The 20,085-nt window shown below is 50.8% G+C and overlaps 1 protein-coding gene across 1 annotated transcript in view; it reads left to right on the forward strand.

Annotated features, from left to right (window-relative positions):
* The first annotated feature begins 1,342 nt into the window (after positions 1 to 1,342).
* FAT2 (FAT atypical cadherin 2) overlaps positions 1,343 to 20,085 on the forward strand; it is an 84,161-nt gene continuing 65,418 nt past the window's right edge. The window contains exon 1 of the mRNA XM_047850082.1: positions 1,343 to 1,471. The gene's annotated coding sequence lies outside the window, so the exon portion shown is untranslated. The remainder of the gene's footprint in view (positions 1,472 to 20,085) is intronic.

Raw genomic sequence — 20,085 nt, forward strand, 5'->3', positions numbered from 1 at the left:
CGTCTGCCTTGGGTCACAGAGCTTAGAACAATAGCAGTAACAATACGTAGCATTCTTGCTTATTAACCAGGTTCAAGGGTCGAGGCTCAGCGGAGCATCAGGCAGAGACACTAAGAGTCAGAACTGACTGTGGAGGGAGGTAATGAGCTCCCTGTAATTAGAGGTGTGCAAGCAAAGACTCACTTCTTCGCCAGGGAAGCTGCAGAGGGGATGCACATCCCTGGGTGGGGAGGGTTGGGTTAGACGGTTGCAGAGCCGTTTTGAGCTCTGGGGGCGGGGGCAGGAACTATTTCATTTACCCCTCTGTCCTCAGCACCAGGTGCAGCCCCCGGAAACGTGTTAAGTATGGGGCCTCACACAAAACAAGCAAATGATTACATTCTGTAACTAAAAAGCACGGCGGCGAGAGAGGATGGAGGGAGAGCTGATTCCTGTCTGGCTTTTCTTCCCTTCCCTTAAAACACTGGTTCTCAACCCAGGGAGCACATTCGAGACACCTGGGGAGCCAGGGCAGAGACACCTGGGGAGCCAGGGCAGAGAGGCGCCCCATAAATCGTACAGAGGCTAAGCTGTCTTGCCTCCTAGCGAGAGGCAGACACTGGGCTTGGCACTTTCCATGCATGATCCGTCCCGTGAATCTGCACGACCTTATGAAGCCGGTGTTTATTCTTACCCCCATTTCACAGATGGAGCAACTGGAGCTTGGGGAGGTTAAGTCGCTTCTGGAAAAACTCACAGCTAATCACAGTGAGAAGAAGAATTACCTTTTATGGGAGACTTTCCTGCTAAGTGACATCCATTTAACCTTTATCTTTTTTTTGATCCTCATAACAAGCCCGTGAGATAGGAGTTATTATTATCCCCATCTTTTCAAAAAAGGAAACTGAGGCTCAGACTCAGTAACTCACCCAAGGTTACTGAGCTCGTGGGTGGCAGTGCTAGCGTTTTGAACCAGGCCTGGGAGGCTGGGGGGATCTCAGGGCTGCGTGTCAGGGAGGACTGTGGGGAACACTGGCTGAGAGCTTCCCCAGGCCCCTCACGGTCTCTGTGTGTCCTTGCGTGACTACTACCTGCCTAGGGCCTCAGTTTATCCTTCTGGAAGCCGGAGGAGGGAGGTGGAAATGGGCCTGATTTCTCAGCAACTTTCCAGCCCTCATTTTCCATGACTCGATTCCCCACTGTGAGTTCTGGGCCACAAACCAGTTGGCTTCCTCCCTCCCTCTCCGTGAGACAGGGAGCTGGCAGGAGGGGATGATCCGCCTCAATTCTCCCACCTCCTTTTTCCTCCTCCTCCTCCTGGGCTGGGACACACCTACTCCAACTTTCTCAGCAGCCTCTTTGGGAGTGCGTGCGGGCTTTCCTGCTCGGAGTCTCTGCACCTCCCTCCGAAGCCTGTCAGCTTGGTGCTTGGGGAAAGGGCTCCAGCCCAGCAGCCCAGCCCGGGGCACCCTCCCCTGCCTGAAGGGCATAGGTAAGGCCTGCTGGAGGGTGGGAGGCTGGGGGAGGGGGTTGCAAAGCGAATCCATTCTTGTGCCCTGTCCCAGAGCAGGGGGCGGGGGGGGGGGGGGGCACGGTTGGGGGCTCTTTGAAGGTGAGACGGGACCAGGAGATGGCTGGGGCAGGCACGGTGGGGGTAGGACAGGGGCACCTAGGTACACTGAATGAATCCAAGCCAGAGATGTAGCCAGCCCGAGCCTTGGGGCTGGGGATTGGGGCCGGGGAACGGGCAAGGCTAGGACTTTGATCTCATGGAGGAGCAAGGTCACATTTGCAGGCTTAGGAAGTTGGACTCATGTCCTTGGAAGAATGGGAAGTCTGTGCTTGGGCTTTCAGGGGATGAGCCTTCAGGGGGCATGTGGGGACATTTTCCTCTGTGGTTTTAGGGGGAAGTGCTGGGGCCAGGGGGCCAAGAGGTGCTGGCTTCTTGTGTGTGTCCAGGGAGGCAGAGGGGTCCCATTATGGACAAAGCCACCTGGTGTGGAGGAGGGAGGGAGGATCTAAGGGACGGTCAGATAACCTGGCCAGCCGTGGCCTTTGTGTGACTCTTGAGGCACTCTGACGAGACCTCAGCTCTCCTGGCTGTAAAATGAGGGTGCTCCCCATCTCCAGGGGCTGCGAAAGGCTGTGGGTCTAAGAGGCACCAGAGGCAGCACGGGGGTGGGGTGGGGTGAGTGGGGGCAGCTCTGTTCCCCTGTCTGGGGGGAAGCAGGAATCCGACGCCTATCTTTGGAGGCAGGACAGCTCGAGTGGAACGCTGAACAGAGATGCCAGGCCAGGGTTCAGCCCTCCACTGGAGAGAGGGTGTGCTGTGCCCGGATGCGGGGAACAGCAGAGTATTCTGGGGTTTGCCGAGGGCTCAGGAGGGCTGCCTCTGTCGCCAGCCACGCTCTGGAGCTGGTCGCCTGGGCTCAGGAGACAGGAGGGGGCTCGAGAAGCAGGCACAGGGCTCCTTTTACAGATGGGGAGCTGAGCCTGGGCAGAATAGCAGTGCCCTGCACGCGGAACACTACTCTCAGTCATTGTTACTGTTGATGTTTGCTGGGTGCTTCCTGTGTTCAGGGACTGGGCTGAGTGTGCACGGTCATTTGAAGATTGTGGGCGTTTGAAGCAGGGAAGATGGAAAGAGAATTTCACTATTCGAATTTCTGTAACTCAGCAGGCTGTGTGGCCTGAGGCAGTTCCACACCTCTCTGGGCCCATTTCCCTCCACATAAAATAAAGGTGGCTAGATTAGTGTATGACCCATTCTTAACTGATTCACCCCAGGAAGTGTGTTGGTCATGCAGAGCAGGAAGGACTGGCTATTTTGCAGGTGGGGAAGCGGGGGCAAGCTCAGGTTTCCTCCAGGGCTCTCCACGGAGCATGGGTTACACTGTGGCAGGGACATGCTATGTGCATGACGCTGGCTAGCCTGATAGAGTGCAACAGTGACACCCCCCCCCCCTGCCAGGGGCTCCCCAGGCTTCAGTTTTCTCATCTGTAAAATGGAAGAGGAGCTAGAGAGAGTCAAGTTCTCCCTGGAACCCCCCTCTGATTCTATGACGCTTGGTGGTCTCCTTAAGGACTCAGGGGACCAGACCCAGAAGGACACGGACATTCTCCAACCCCTACATGTCAGCTGTGGCTGTACTTTCTCTGGGGAGGGGTTGGCGGGCTCCCTCTACACCGGTCCTCTGGGAGTTGGGCCGCTGTACTCTGCTCCCTGCACCTTCTTCCCTGGGTACAAATGAACTCACCCGGGTCTACAAGTTCTCCTTCCAGCTGCCCCATGATAGGCTGTGGTGCTGGCATTGCTGGTGGCCAGGTGAGGCCAGGTAGGTAGGAGAGAATGCGGGGCAAGGGCCGCATCTTAAAGGAAACTGGGCAGGGGCACCTGGGTGGCTCGGTCGGATGCGCGGCCGACTTCGGCTCAGTTCACGATCTCGCGGTCTGTGAGTTCGAGCCCCACATGGGGGTCTGTGCTGACAGCTTAGAGCCTGGAGCCTGCTTCACATTCTGTGTCTCCCTCTCTCTGCCTCTGCTCCTCCCCCACTCATGCTCTGTCTCTGTCTCAGAAATAAATAAACATTAAAAAATTTAAAAAAAAAAAGAAAGAAAACCAGGCAATGGTGTTGGCACAATTAGGGACGTTTGTACCCCCTGGATGGGCCCTGCCCTTTGGGCTTCTTCCAAATTGGATGGGACAGAGCCTCAGGAAGTTTCCCATGCTTCCTGGGTCCCCAGCACCTGCTGAGCTGGCCCACAATCTCAATGCTACTGTTTCTATGGCTAATGGTCCTAATGCTTGTGTTTATAATGGGGGTCTCTAGACAGGCTTACAAAGAAAAGCCTGGGTCCAAATCCTGGGTATTTTTAGTTGTGTGACCTGGGGCCTCAACTCCTCTAAACCTCAGTCTCCTTATTTGAAAAATAGGGCAAATGATAGTCCTTTCCTCAGCGATTGAGGTGACATTTGAATGAGGTCACGCGTGTAGTGCACAGGGCCTTATTGGTTACGTTCGTGGTCATCAATTACTCAGCTCCCTGTGCTTCCCTTGGGCGGACACCATCTCACAGGACCCTGAAGTATTCCTTCGTAAGACAAGTCACTGTTGCGGTTATTAGTTATTTGTGTTTTTGTCTCCTGCTCCTGGCTCCTACTAAGGGTTGCTCACTGCTCTGGCATCCGCGTCTAGCACGGTGCCTGGCCAATCCGAGAAGCTCATCACATATCTGCTGAGAGAGCTAGTGAATCTTCATTTCTAATTCATAGAGGAGAACGGTCAGTTAGAGGGACGGAGGATTAGCCGGACCCAGCCACAGATAACTAAGAGTAAGGAGCGGAAAGATCCCTAGAGAGGATCGAATCAGACAGATGGAGCCCCTGCAGCCTCACCGGAGAAGGCTGAGAACTTGGCTGACGTCACACAGCAAGCGAGCGGGGAAGGCAGGACTACGACACAGGCCTTTTCACTCTCCTCTGCCTCTCTGCCGAGTCCGGTTCAGAAGGTATTGCTTCCCATGCGGGTCGTCAGTCTAGGAGGCCGGTGAAACATCCCCACGTCCCCAGAAGGCAATTTGGGGTCAACAACCAGGTTGGCCGCTAGACTGCGAGTTGCCTTTCAGGGGACAGGGGACATAAACCTCATCAGTCAGACCCCTTTCCCATCACCCACCAGCACACACACCCCACACGCACATGCGCACGTTCCTGCCCGCACACCGCTCTGTCACTATCGCCAACGAGCTGGCAGGTGCCTGTGACTGTACAACTAGAAGGGTCCTGAGGAGTTCCCTGAAGTCTCCAAGAATCGGTGGTCCCATTTTACAGAGGGAACCATTGATTCTGAATATTCACCTAAAGTCACCAGTCTTAATGGTGTCCTGGGTCATTGGGCAGCTGAAACGGATCCCTTTCTTTCTTTCTTTCTTTCTTTCTTTCTTATGTTTTATTTTTGAGGCGGGGAGGGGCAGAGAGAGAGGGGAGACAGAGGATACAAAGTGGGCTCCACGCTGACAGCAGAGAACCCGATGAGGGGCTCGAACTCATGACCTGAACCGAAGTCGGAGGCTCAACTGACTGAGCCGCCCAGGCGCCCCAACGGGGAGTCATTTCTGAACATGGGATTTAAGCATGGAGAAGAGAGCTCTCATTGACTGACCCCTCCACGCGCCTGTCTCCAGGTTGTCACGTGCACCCTCTAGTCTGCTGTGCTTCCCTTATTGTTGCTAGTGTTGTGTTCTGGGTGTGGAGACAAGAGACACTCAGGAAAGCTAAGCCACTTCCTTTCAGTCACACGGCTCCTTTTCCCTCCGCACCTAGTTCAGTACACTTAATGGGCACTTACGATGTGCTAGGTCCCCAGAGATTCACCATTGGTGGCAGCAGGCCCATAAATGGACGGTTTAATAGTTTGAGGTGGGTAGCAAAATAGAGGCAAACTCAGACTGGAATGAGGGCTCAGAGGAGCGGTAGTCAGCCTAGTTACAGAGCCAATGAAGGAAGCCTTCTTGGAGGAGGTGGCACTGCACATCAGTCTGAATAAGGCTTAAATAAGGAACCAAAAGTAGGAAAGGCAATTCAGAAAGAGAAAGCAGCATGTGTCAAGGTGTGGCCGGGGTGTGCAGCTGGGTGGAGAACATTTGGAGACCTGCAGTGAGAGGTAGGATGGGGCCAGGTCATCAAAGGCCTTATGTGACAGGCCAAGGAGTATGGCTTTTTTTTTCAATGTAGTTTATACATGATTTTTAAAACATTTTTTTCAACGTTTATATTTGAGACAGAGAGTGAGTGGGGAAGGGGCAGAGAGAGAGGGAGACAGAAGCCGAAGCAGGCTCCAGGCTCTGAGCTGTCAGCACAGAGCCCAATGTGGGACTCAAACCCACGGACTGTGAGATCATGACCTGAGCCGAAATCAGCCGCTTAACTGACTGAGCCACCCAGGTGCCCCTATACATGATTTTTTTTTTAATGAGGAACTAGAAACATACAAAAGAAGATTAAAAAAAAAAACTGGGATGACTGGGTGGCTCAGGCGGTTGGGCGTCTGACTCCGGCTCAGGTCATGATCTCACAGTCCGTGAGTTCGAGCCCCACATCAGGCTCTGTGCTGACAGCCTGCTTTGGATTCTGTGTCTCCCTCTGTCTCTGCCCCTCCCCCACTTGTTCTCTCTCTCTCTCTCTCTCTCAATCTCTCTCTCTCTCAATCTCTCTCTCTCTCAAAAATAAACATTTTAAAAAATTAAAAAAAAAAACAAACCATCACCCAGCTTCAAGAATTGTGTTTCCTCCAACTCTTCCCCCATCAGATTATTTAGAAGCAGATTCCAGATATATAATTGCATCTGAAAATATTTTCGTATGTTTGTTTAAAACAGAAGGACTTCAGAAAATCATCAGAGCAGCATGGCTTTTATTTTGTAAATATTGGAGGACTATGTTGAGGGAGGTTAAGTTGAAGGGTGCCTTGGCTGTGGGGAAAAGCAGGAATTTGAGGAAGGGGATTGGAGTATTTTGTTGTCTCCCCCTCGGGCAAGCACATGCCCGATATTCCCGCTGATTAACAAAGCATCTCCTAAAACTCATCTCCTTCTGGAAGAGGTGATGCCTTAAACCTGTTCCAGTTTAGAGCCTGGGGAAGAGAGAAATCCCTCCCCTTCTCCCACTCCTGAGTCTTGTTCCATCCCAGAGACTGGAGTGGCCCCTGTGAGGCACCTGCCCGTCCCCTGGCTGGGAAAATTGGGAGCCCACAATGGAGAACTCTCCATTTGCCAGATCCGGCACCCACAGCAGTTGGTCTGGGTGCAAGCTGAGCAGGACTGTGCATGCCAGCAGTGGGGCAACGTTCATGTGCGTGTGCTCACGTGTCCCAGGTCAGAGCTGCTGTCTGTACCTGCGGCACCCTTCTCTCTCTGGGTCCTCTCAGCAAACGCAAGACTACGTGGCACAAAATGCATCGTTTTAGATGCCCAGGAGCTTAGCCTGGGGAAGAGGCAGAGCTTGGTATCAGCACTGCACCGTGGTTGGGTGCATGAGCTCTGGAGCCAGGGTGCTCTCCCTCCACTTCAGCCTGTACCGCTGTCTATGCCTCTGATCTTGGGCACATAACGTCACCTCTCTGAGGGTGCAGGGGTGTATAATGCCATCTACCTCGTAGGGCTGCTGCCTCTTCTTAGCATAGTAGCCAGGACATATGAAAAGCTCACTAAACATTAGCTACTATTACAGATTTGGAGTCTCCTGAAGTCTGGAGAATCGATTCAGCAGCATCATAGCATTTTGGAAAATTCAAATCCTAGAATCTCAAACTCTTGGAGGCATATAATTAGAAGAGCCCTATTAGATCCCTAGCATGAGTTTCTACTCTGTGAAGATTCTCTACACAGTGTCTCTGTACTCTTTTTTTTTTCTTTTCGTAAACATTCAAGAGCAAGGTGCATCAACCATTGTAAGTTACAACTTGACGAATTTTACAAAGTGCTCACACCAGTGATAACCAGCAACCAGAGCAAAAGCAGACACGACCCGTGCACCCCTCCCCCGCCGTCCCCCAGAGCCCTCCTGATGCTCCTCACCAGTCCCTACACCCACCCCCTCACACACACAAACGTAGTGATTATCCAGCCAGCTGGGCTGTTGTCAAATACCTTCTTGTGGAGTGTGTATCATCATTAGGAGAGCCCTAATTATTAGAGAGGCTCGGTGAGTTAATTTGGAAGTTGTCGATTAAACTTTACCTTTAAGTTGTTTTGTTTCTACTGTCATACTTCAGTGGCAGCCTCGTTTAGGGCTGAGCTCCCAAAATGCCTAGGCCTGCTTTTAAAAACACAGATTCTGCAGCCCCATCCTGAGTCTAGCACCAGAATGTGGGATCTGGTGTGAGACCAGGGAATCTGTGTTTTTACAAGCTCTCGGTGAGGTCCAGCTGGCTTTGGGAACCACTCAACTAGTGTTTCAGAGCTCGGACTCAACTTGGAGAGGCTATTTTTCCAATCCATGTTCCATCTTACTGGACATTGACCTTGGACAAGGCTCTCAGACTTTCTGACCCTCAGGTTTTTCACTTATCAGATGGAGACGCAATGATAGGACTTATACTGTTGGGTTGTTGACGGGCTCTGACAGGCGCATGTTCACTAAGGGAAGACATAGTCAGCAGGGCTATTACTGGGAAGAGCCCCTCTGTGGTGTAGCCAAAGGAATATTGGATTTGGTATCTGAAGCCATGTGTTTGCGTCCTGACTGGGCCACTTGCTGGCAGTATGACCTTGGCCAAATCTTTTGACCCCCCCTCTCTGGGTCTCGACTTCCCTCATAGGGTCTTTGAGGGGATCAAACAAGAGAAGGGATCGGAAAACTGCGCTGAGGACAGAAAAATGCTGAGTGAAGTAAACTCCAATGAATGGGGACTCAGCTGAGCCTGGGAACCCAGTGGAAAGCGGTCTTGCCTTGCCCTTGCGGTTAGCGGAGGGCGGGCCAGGTGGGGGTGGGAGAGGGAGCTGCTGAGACCTTGGTGTTCCACAGTCCTGGTATGCCCTGGCACAGCTCCCGTGCTTCTTGGTTTCTGACAACTGTCTCCTTCCTGGCTTCTGGGGCAGGAAGAACCCAAGATCCCATAGCGATGAAATCCCGTTCAATGTGCCATAGCCAGAATGCTTTTATTATTTCAATGTCTTCCCTTTTATTAAAAGCTCTTTGAAGCCCTTTACTGGCATTTTTAGAACACTGTTTAATGAAGTGTCATAGGCATACGAGAAATGCACAAATCCTAAGCGTATGGCCCAATGAATTTTCCAGAAACTAACCGGTTCCCAGATGAAGAAACAGAACATTACCACCATTCCAGAAACCTCTTTTGTGCCCCTTCCAGTCACTAACCCCCTCACAGGGGAAACTTTATCTTACTCTAATCCACAGATAAGTTTGCCTGTTTTTAAACGTTATATAGTTGGAAGAGTACAGTATGGACTCTTTTGCATATGGCTGCTTTCGGTCCACAGTATGTGAGTGGGATTCATCTGTATTGTTGCCCAGAACAATACTTCGTTTCCCCTGATACATAGTATTCCCTTATATGACCATTCTACAGTTTACTTATCCATTCTGCTCTTGATGGACATTCAGGTTATTTCTAATGTAGGGCTATTATAATGGTGCTTCTCGGAGCAATCTGCCTGAGCCTTTTGGTGAATATACTTCCGTTGTGTCCCCTAAGAAGATTGCTGGGTCATGAGGTATATGTATGTGGATCGAACCCTGTTATTTATTTTTTAGGTTTTTTTAATGTTTATTTATTTTTGAGAGAGAGAGACAGAGCACAAATGGGGCGGGGGGGGGACAGAGAGAGGGAGACACAGAATCCGAAGCAGGCTCTAGGCTCTGAGATGTCAGCACAGAGCCCAATATGGGACTCGAACCCATGAACCGTGAGATCATGACCTGAGCCGAAGTCGGTGGCTTAACCGACTGAGCCACCCAGGGGCCCCTCGAACCCTTTTATTTTGAAGCTTAGCTCAATTTACTGCAAGTAGAACATGGTTCATGGGGTTGAGGGATTGAGTCTCTACTCAAGAGATGGATAGACCTGACCACAGGATGATAAATATGTGCCTCCAGGGTCTGAGGTGCTGGGGGCACAGACAGGTTTGCAGATTCAGAGGCTCTCAGGTGAAAGTCCGACACGGGAATCAGACCTGTTGCTTTCCCTCCCCGGTCTGCTCTTGTATTTGACTCTAGAGTTGGCTTTGTGTCTGCTTTGCCTGAGGGCCAGTCTTCCCCTCAGTGTGGTCAGCAGACCACCTACAGGGGAAAGCGTGTACCCCCAGCCCACCTCAGCCCTACTAAATCAGACTCCTTGAGATGTGGCTGTGATTTTTCACACACTGGCAGTTGCAAAGCACTTCTTATGAGCTTGCAGTCTTTTCCTCTCTTCCCCACCCCTCTCCACTGGGGCCTAGGAGAGGGCCACCTATGGGCTATCCACTTTGAAAGGAGGCGTGGTAAAACATAAGATCCTAAAAGAAGAGGTGACCTTGTTCAGCAGATCTCAAACACCAGTCTCACCAAAATCACCCCGGGAACTCGTTAAACATCTATTCCTGGGCCCCACCCCTAATGATTTTGTTTAGTAGATCTGGGGTGGGGCTGGGAATACGTAACCCCCACCTCCACCCCCTTAGGGAATTTCCAATGGTGGGAACCACTGGTTCAATTCAATGGCCAGTCCTGTCCTGTGAGAAGACAGTGGGCCCGGTGACTCTGTTCCGTGTCTGCCATGGCTGAGTGGAGCTCGAGTCACAGGGAAGAGGGGAAAGTGGAATCGGTGTGGACGGAGCCCAGGGGGCTGGAGTGGGGAACTCCAAAGCTTGGCCAGGAGCCTGCCAGCAGAGGCTGCTTAGCATCTCAGCACGCACCTTGATGCTCACACATATCCCTAACCCTTTGGTGCCCCTACCCCCCCACCGCCACAGTCAGGTTCAGCCAGCTCCACTGCACTGACAGGGGCGGGGGTGGGGGGGGGGGCCCGGACAGCGGAACTGCCTGTCGTGTCCCACTGCTAGAGTGCCGCTCCCTGCCTGCTGAGGCCTGCCTGCCTGCCGGCTTTGTTCTAGGCAGTTCTGCTCAGTGGGATTTGGACTGGGCTGAACAGACAGCATGGCTAGGCGAGGCCAGGCCCGAGGGAATGGGATGGAGAGAGAAGGCTGGAGACAGAGCCTTTGCCGAGAATCTGTGTTGGCTAGGCTGCGAGGATCCGTGGTTATATGATCCCTCCCTTCTCGCAAGTGCTATTTCCAAGCGCAAGTGCTATTTCCAACCCCCCCCCCCCCCCCCCCGCCCCGGGGAATGGGGAGGCAGGCCAGGGGACTGTTAGACACACAGGTGATCTGAGTTTTAATCCTGCCTCGGCCACAGTCTTGCTGTGTGAATTGAGTAACCTCTCTGAGTCTCATTTACCTCGTGTACAAAATGAGGATAATTCTAGGGCTACTGTGAGCGAGTTTAAAAGTGACAACGCATGCCAAGTGCTTAGGGCGGGGCCTCACCACAGAGTAAATGTTCAGTAAACATCAGCTGGGACCGGTGTCTGTGCCTCTGTAAACATTTCCTACTCCCCACACGTCACCACCCAAGGGGGATTGTTTGACAGTGGCTCAGTGGAGGGTTAGCTGCTAAGGCAGGAGAGCAGGGACCAGTCCCCATTCCCAGATGGACGAGCGGAGGTCCCATAAATGAGGGCATTTTCTCAGGGGCTCCACTGGGACCCATGCTTGGGCCTCTGACAGGTTACCAAAGACTCTTGACACCAAGGCGTGGGGACTCATCTTCCCCACAGGGTCTGCAGGTGGGGGCCCATGAGCGGGGTGCCCTGTGGGTTGTCTCAGGCACCAAAGGCACTTCTTCTTAACTGAGCCTCCTCTACAGCCTGCTGATCACCTTCTCCAATTTCTAAGTGAAGACACTGAAACTCAGTCAGGTTCAGTAGTTTACTCTAGGTCACAGAGCCAGCAATGGGCCCAGGCAGGACTCAAAAGCGGGCTGCCTCAGGCCAGAGCCTGAGCCCATGACCGCCAGGTTATGTGGCCCTGACAACAGCCTTCCCACCCCTGGGGTCCTGAGTTAGAGGTAGACCTGGCTGGGAGCGGCCACAGGTGGCTGAGAGTAACACGCACAAGGCACCACAAGAAGCTTCTATCCCAGCAGCATCTCAGAACCAGCTAAGGGGAACGGGACTCACGTCGCCAGTGGCTACAGGGCCTGCTATTTCCTGGGAAGGTAGCTCGTTGTGTCCTGGACAGAGAGGGGGGCAATGCCGCATGGCCTCCCTACCCAGATCACATAGGATGGGGCCCAGAGAGGCCACCCCCGCATGTCAGCGGCAGAACGAAAAAGGTCGAAGTTCACGTTGTTGTGGTGTGTCCACTGCATTCTCTACCTCCTGTCTTCACTGCCACCTCACACCCACCCTACTGCCCCCCTCCGCCTCTGAATGACATCGCATCTATTAGCTCTCTGCACCTGTTACGGGGAAAAAGGGTGACAGGAATAGAAGTTATTCTTACTATTTTGAGGCTGTTTAAGCTGCTGTTGGAGCTTTGCGACAGACCATTGTGAGGAGAGAAGGGATGTCACAAAAACCCACAGGTGTGTGTGTGTGTGTGTGTGTGTGTGTGTGTGTGTGTTTCCGTGTGAAGTGTGCTTTGGCAAGGAGCTCCCAAGACACAGGTAGGGATCAGTACACATACAGAGAATAACTGCTTCGTTCCACACGTGCTTTTTGAACACCTAATGTAATGGTAAAAGCATTAGTGTACTTTTACAATGGTAATAATTAGTAATAGTAATAACATTAGCTATTTTCCGGGTGCCTGGCACTGTGCTATATGTTTTCCATGCGGAAGCCCATTAAATCCTCCATGAAGTTAGCACTGCTATATCTCCATGTCACAAGTAGGGAAACTGAGGCTCAGACGGACAAAGCCACGCCCCTCGATGCAAGCCGAGGCAGGATTGAGGCCGGGTCTGACCCCAAGGCCTGGCTCCTTCCCCCTGTGGCCTCCTCCTGGCTGGTGAGTAGGAGGACGGTGACTTTGTGGGTTCCCAAGGAGCCTCCAAGCTGGGAGGAAAGCTGGGTTGAGGGGAGCAACTTGGGCAGGGACGCTGGGTTCTAGTTCCAGGTGCACCACCACCGTCACACATGGTTTAATACAATGTGTTCCCCGCTCTGGTCATAGTTGTCCCATCTTTATAAATAGATGAGACTCCTCATAGGTTTCAGGCGGTGCCCTGAGGCGGCTTGGGAATTTCACAGACATGCCTGAGAAGGTAGAGGCGGCAACAAATGGGAGACGGGGCCCTATACCCCCAACTCACAGATATCACAGCGCCAGCTCTGTTTAATCCATTTCACATAATAATAATGATGGTTTTAAAATAACAACACCTAGGGGCCCCTGGGTGGCTCAGTCGGTTAAGTGTCTGACTTTGGCTCAGGTCATGATCTCACAGTTCGTGGGTTCAAGCCCCGTGTCAGGCTGGGTGCCGACAGCTCGGAGCCTGGAGCCTGCTTCAGATTCTGTGTCTCCCTCTCTCTCTGCCCCTCCCCTGCTCGTGCCCTGTCTCTCAAAAATGAATAAACATTAAAGAAAATGTTTTTTAAATAAAAAACATAAAATAACGACAGCTAAGCATTTATTTAGTGATTGCCAGGTGCCGTGCACTGTGTTAAACATTTAATAGGAACGATGTAGTTAGTCAAACCTTCAGAACAACCATCTGAGGTAGGTTCACTTAGTATCTGTCTTTTGAAGATGAGGAAAAACAGAGTCACAGAGGTTAAGTTAGTTCTCCAAAGGTCACCCAATTTGGAACTTGGTGTCTCTACGCCTGAAAACTCACCCTTTTGCAAAGGATCCCTTTGGATCAGAGTTGCAGGAAGCACCTGCTAGACAAGGCTACGTAGCAGGGATGTTCTGGTCTCTGCAATTTGTTCTACTCTCTGAAAGAAGTTTTTCAGTCTTCTAGGAGAGTATCTCCTGACTTCAGAATACAACCTTCCTCGCTCCCAGAGAGCCACCCTGAACCCAGATCTTCAGGACAGCCCTTCTCCCCTGCTTCTCCCATACAGGGGCCTCCTAGTACCTTCCCGCCCAGGAGGAAGAATCAAAGGTTCCCAGTGGCCTTCCCACAAGGCTGAGTTCACACTTGTGTCCTGATCTGTCCCAAGGCACAGATGTAGAACCCAGAGGGGATGCTCTGTTCCCCTGCTTGTCTCCCAAGCTTCTAACTGATAAATATCATTCCATGCCCTACTGAACTGGAGCGGGTTTTCACCTTACAAACCACTCTGGCCAGAGGGCCCCACAAGAAGTGGGGCAGGGCGCCTTCCCTCCTTTCTCTACCCCCGAGCCCACTGATCCTGGGGACGCTTCTGGCTTAAGGAGATTTCAGCCCCACATGGAAAGCCTACAGATCCATGTAAGACGAAGAGGCCTCTTGCGCCCTCTGGGCCTCACCGAGTGTCGGGGTCTGCAAGCTAGAATGCCTGCAGCCAGCAGGGAACAGCACCGAGGGGTGAAGCAGGGCCCTCCTGGACTCCCTTGTCCTCACAGTTTGGATGGAGATGTGGGCACGAATGGGTTTCTCTTCCATTAGGAAGCTGACCTTGGTGATGAACTGTGGCTGAAACAGCCTCCGTGTCTGGGAGGCTGGGGGTGGCGGGGGTGGGGCGATGACTCTGGAGAGGGCTTGTGCCCTCTAGTCAGCCTGCATGACCGCCTTGCTCCTGCCTTGGGGCCTTTGCACTGCCTGTGTTTTCTGCCGGAGGCTCCTTCTCAAGAAGGCTTTGTGGCCCTCCCCCTGCTCAAATGTCACCTTGTCATGGACGGCTCCCCTGACCACCCGAACCTGTCATCTCTTTCTCTCTGCTACTAGAATAGAACCCCCACAAGAGCAAGGACCTCCTCTGTCTTGTCTTGAATGCCCTCATAGGGCAGGACCTCTGTAAATAAGCACTGAATGAGTGGCTTGGGCAGAAGAGACCCAATAACAAAACACTTTCTCATCCTTCCCCACTCTGTCCCTTTTCCTCCTTAGAACCCAGGTGCCTGGAAGCCCTTTGTTTCCTTCAAATATCCATCTCCCCTGGGCCACCTTATGACTTTCAAGGGTCTTAGGCATTAAATTAGAAATTGTATCTTATGGCAATATTTGTATAAAGATAAATATGTTTTTAGAAATGGTAACATTTTCTTCAGCCTAAAAGTTTGCTTGCTTTCTTCTGGATTTAATAGAAATTAAAACATTTTCATGGGTCCCTAAAAGTACCACGGGCCCTGGGTGTGCCCACTGTGCCTACCAGATAGGGGGGCCCTGCCTCCTCCTCTGAGCCCCACGCACCCTCGGTTCCTGGCTCCTGCACCATGCTCTCTGGAGCCAAGCCGGCCAATACGGGAGCCCCTGGGCAAATGTGGCTATTTAAATTTAAACTAAATAAAATTACAAACTCAGTTCCTCAGTTGTACCAGCCACATGTCAAAGGCTTGATAGCCACATGGGCCTAGTGGCTCCCATACTGGACATCTCAGATACAGAACATTCCCATCCTTGTAGAAAGTTCCGCTGGAGAGTGTTGCTCTAGAGAATTAGCTGCAGCTACATCAGCCCTCTCCGAGTCTCTCTTTTTAGAATGTGGATTCCAATCCTTGGCTGGCACTAAAGTCCACCACCTATTAGGTGGATGAACTTGGGCGGAGCTTTCCCATTATCTAGCCCTCAGTTTCTCATTTAGAAAACAAGGGTCATAATAACTGTCAGAAGAGTGGTGATCTCCGTACAATGATTAACTCGTACTGAGTGGATTCCAGAGCTGGGCATCTGCCATATGTTGAGTCATTCAGCCTTCTCAACAACTCCACAAGATAGGTACTTATCCCATATCCCTTGTACTGGGACCAGAGAGGCGATGTAACTGCCCAAGGCCACACAGCTGGTGAGTAGTAGAGCTGGGATTTGAAACCTGGTCTATCTGACTCCAGAGCCCACTTTTTTAACTATTAATTCTATCCAGTACTGCACCCCTTCCCTCAAAACCATGTGAGATAACGCATGCAGGTTTTTTTTTAACTTATGGATTACACATAGACATGAGTATTTGTCATCAATAATAATATCAGAATAGTAATAAAGAAGGGGCACCCCCGTCCCAGCTCCCTTCCATCCATGTCGTAGGTGAGGACTTCCTTTTTCCGTCCTCTTTGCCTTCTAATTTCAGGCTTGGGCAGGCCTGGCCTTTTACAGCTCTCCTAAAAGCCGCTTGGTCCACTGGTGGTGTGGGCTGCCCTTTACCAAGCCATTATGGGTCCTAATAAGGTGTTACTCTGCGTCCTTCCTCCCTGTGCTTTCACCTCTCATATTATCTGTCTCCCCTGCAGCCCTGGGAAGTAGGTAGGAGTAGCTATTATTATCTGCATTTTACAGACAGATAAATTGAGGCTCAGAAGAGGTTCTGTGGCCTTCCCAAGGTCACACAACCCATCAAGGGCCCAAGACACCAGCTCCTTTCCTGCTGGCGTCCAGTTCTTTGACTTGTTCTGTTACACGAGAACCTGGCAGTGGCTGACTACAAACTAGCAAATGACTCAAGGGTTCATCCAAGTTTCTGAGAAATAAATCAAGCTTCTCTACCCACAGGGAGTTCCAGTTGGCTCACCCGAACGGAGCCAGTGTTCAAGCCCAGTCCACACCAGAGTGGGAGTCTTGAACGGAAAAATCTCCCTTTTGATCTGATATGAGATTACTCTTCTCAGCATGTAGTTCTCTTCTGGTCCTGCCTCTTCTCAAAAGCCTTCGATGGCTCCCTCCTACTAAGAGAAAAAATAACTTCAGCAGCTAAAGACTTCATGACTAGCAGGCATCTGGAATATCCATATTCTTTCACTTATGATTTTAATTCTGATTCAAAGGCACAATCCCTCTGTCCCTCCCCACATTTAAGCTATTGTCACAAATAGAACGTACTTGGAGAGTTCTTTCTTAAGAGCCACAAGGGCCAGTCCTAACACTGATGCCTGAGGCAGACACAGTGGAGGGGAGGGGAATGGGGTCAGAAAATACTTCCCAAGGGCACCCAAATCCACGGTAATTTTATATTTGGATTCTGGAGGGAGTGTGGACATTCTCCAATCCAGAGGAACGAATCCAGTGACTCTTTCTTTCAAGAAAGGCTCTCCGGGGCGCCTGGGTGGCTCAGTCGGTTGAGCGACCGACTTCGGCTCGGGTCATGATCTCACGGTCTGTGAGTTCGAGCCCCACGTCCAGCTCTGTGCTGACAGCTCAGAGCCTGGAGCCTGTTTCGGATTCTGTGTCTCCCTCTCTCTCTGCCCCTCCCCTGCTCATGTTCTGTCTCTCTCTGTCTCAGAAATAAATAAACATTTAAAAAATATATATATATTAAAATATATATATATGAAAGGCTCTCCAAACTTTAAACATCTTATCTCCTTGCTTCTTCCTGGAGCCTAGGAAATTCTGAGTAGTCAGGTTTGGGAAGTCTGGCTGTCTATTTTCAGTTCAGCCACCACCTTTCTGGGTGGCCTTGGGTGTGCTGTGCAAATCTGTTTCCTGTATCTGAGAAGCGGGAGTGAAAGGGTAGATGTGTTTCTTAGGAGTGTTATGTGGGCCACTGGTGAACATCTGGATCATGTCTAAGAGAAGAGAAGGTGTTGGGCCATGAGGGAGGATGTCATCACTGGTCCATTGTCAGAAACAAAGCCTGACAGTTTGAAGAAATTTGGTAAAAGCTTCTTTAGTGAGTGGTTTGGCTATGAATTCCTCCGAGTACATCTGCTTCCCCAAAGAGGGGACAGAATTAGTCACAGAGTCATAGGCTTCTAGAACTAAAGACTAGAGTCACTGCACATCGACCATTACAAATATTGATCATAGTGCATCAGAGTCAGCACAACCAGGGGTGCCTGGGTGGCTCAGTCGGTGAAGCATCTGACTTCAGCTCGGGTCATCATCTCACGGTTCGCGGGTTCGAGCCCCGCATCGGGCTCTGTGTTGACAGCTCAGATCCTGGAGCCTGCTTCAGATTCTGTGTCTCCCTCTCTCTCTGCCCCTTCCCCCATTTGCACTTCTCTCTCTCTCTCAAAAATAAGTGAACATTAAAAAAACTTTTAAAAAAACAATTAAAAAAAGAATCATAGCACCTCCAGCTATGTGTCTTAGGACATTTTATGACAGGACAATAGCAGAGTCCAGCTTGTCAGATCTGGAGGGGCTCCTAGAGGCCATCTATCCAGTTTTTCAAGCCTGTGCTCCCCAGGGGGGTGAGGGACAAACCTGTGGGCAGCTTCTAGCCCTCCATCCCCACTCTTAACAGTGAAGCTCTGCTTTTCTCTATTTACAGGTAGGTTTCCAGGTACAATTTCATTAGGAAAAAGGAGATTCCACCCCTGAAAGCCATAGAGGGGGTTGAAATCATGGATCCACTCCAGCCCTTCACCCAACACACAGCACATCATTTACAGAGGAAGAAAGAGGTCCACAGGGCTCAGGTGACTGACTTGACCAAGGACACACAGGGAAGAAATGACTTTAGATCCAGGTCTCCCAAGAACCAGGTTGACTTGCTACACGGACCACTGAGCAAGCATCGGTGAGGGTGCAAGCCTCAGCCACAGCCAGAGGAAATCCCTTCACTGCCTTCGCGGGCTCATTTAGGGTCTAATAGAGACCACAGGCCTGTCCAGGCCAAAGAATCATACCTGTAAGAGTTGGAAGGGACTTTCGAGCTTTTCTCGTCTCCCCTGAGGGCACATATTCCTCTAGCATAGCACATCTTTCACACGTGGCCACCCAGACTCTGCCTGGACTCCCCAGTGACAGGGAGCTCTGTATTCTGAGACGACTCATTCCGGAATTGCACTCGAGGTCACTAACCAAAAAATTGAGGAAAGATCTCAGAGCACCGTTCCTCCCATTTGTGCTTAGACTTTCACCAGTGATTTGGATAAAGACGCGGATGTCACAACCACCAAGTTTCTGAATGTTAGAATCCAGATTCTCAGAAGCCGGAGCAGTGAGCTAAAGCACAGGGTGAAATGCATCGTAGTCTCATTAAAGCCCTACAGCATTTAGTTGGAGAAAGTCAGCCTGTGCAAGAACAGATTGGGGATGGTGTGATAATGCATCTGAGAGTTTTCATTACCTATAAACTCAGCCGTCAATAGTATGAGCTGGCTGCTAAAAGTCATAGTACTGGGTAATATTTGTTGAAACGGCCACATACTGTACTCAGTATTTATGCACATTAACTAAGTCCATTCTCAACATGATATTACGAAGTAGAGAAATGAAAATCAGAGAAGGTAAGCCACTTGCCCAAGGTCACACAGCCAGAAACTGTGTGTTGGAAACCACTTTCTGCCGCTTTCCCCACCTATGAAATGGGGCTGGGAGTTACAAGGAGGAAGATTTGATTCAGACACATATCCTAAAAGGGTCCATTCGTGAACCTCACACCTGCACTTGTTCACACCTGTGCACACACAAGCCCCTAGCTACCAATTTATTTGCTCCTATCATATTCATTCTGTCAAGCAGGCACATACAATCAATGCACCCATACAGCTATTCAAAAAGTGCCTCCTAAGTATGTATGCGTGTTCTCTTGCAAATGTGCACATTCACCCACATGCAGATTTTTTTCTGAGTCTGGGGAGCCAAGAACGAGAGGCCCCACCCCAGACAAGCGCCTGCTCGCAGCTTACCAGAATAGCCTGTGGCTGGGCCAGCAAGCTTAGACTCGACCAGAGACCCGTGGCTTCCTGCTCCGTTGGGGCACAGGCTGGACCTTCTCCAGAGGATTCAGTGGACCCCACCCTCACCCCAACCTCAGGCTTTGATTCTGCCTTGGCTTTGAAAACTAGTAATAACTAATATTTATTGAGTGCTTTTCTATGGGCCAGGCACTGTGCTAAGTACAACAACGTGCATGGTCTTATTTCTTTAGTCTTTATAAAAACCCCAGGAAAGCAGTTCTCTTAACAGCCCCATCTTCTAGATGAGAAAACAGAGGTTTGGGGGAGGTTAGCTTACCCAGGGTTATGTAGTTAGCATGCAGTGGGGCTTGAACTTGAACCCAAACCGTCAGATTCACAGGTAGCCATGGTTCCTCTTTCTGGCAAGGTGGTTGAGAGGAAAGAACCTGACTCTGGTCCTTACCGTCCTTACCCAGTGACTTTGGGCAAGTCCCTTTCTTTTGGGGGGACTTCATTTTACAGCTTCAGAAAGGAAGAGATCATCACTAAAGGTGCTTTCAGCTGTCATTCTGTCATTGCTTTTCCTAAGTCCGGATCCTACCATTTTTTCAACTATTGAGTAGGGTTACGTACCTGGCAGTTATGTACCAGGCACTGAGAATTCATGCATGAATAAGATACACAAAGCCCCTGTCTTCATGGAGCCCGGTGGCTAGTGTAGGAGACAGTCATTAAACAAATTAGCAAGAACATATTGCACAGTGATAAGTGCCATGAAGAAAATGGGGGGGGGGGGTGTGTGATAAAGAAGGGTGCTAAGAAGGAGGCTACATCAAACTGGGA

This window comes from Prionailurus viverrinus, chromosome A1 (assembly GCF_022837055.1).
Source record: "Prionailurus viverrinus isolate Anna chromosome A1, UM_Priviv_1.0, whole genome shotgun sequence".
NCBI classification, from domain to species: domain Eukaryota; kingdom Metazoa; phylum Chordata; class Mammalia; order Carnivora; family Felidae; genus Prionailurus; species Prionailurus viverrinus.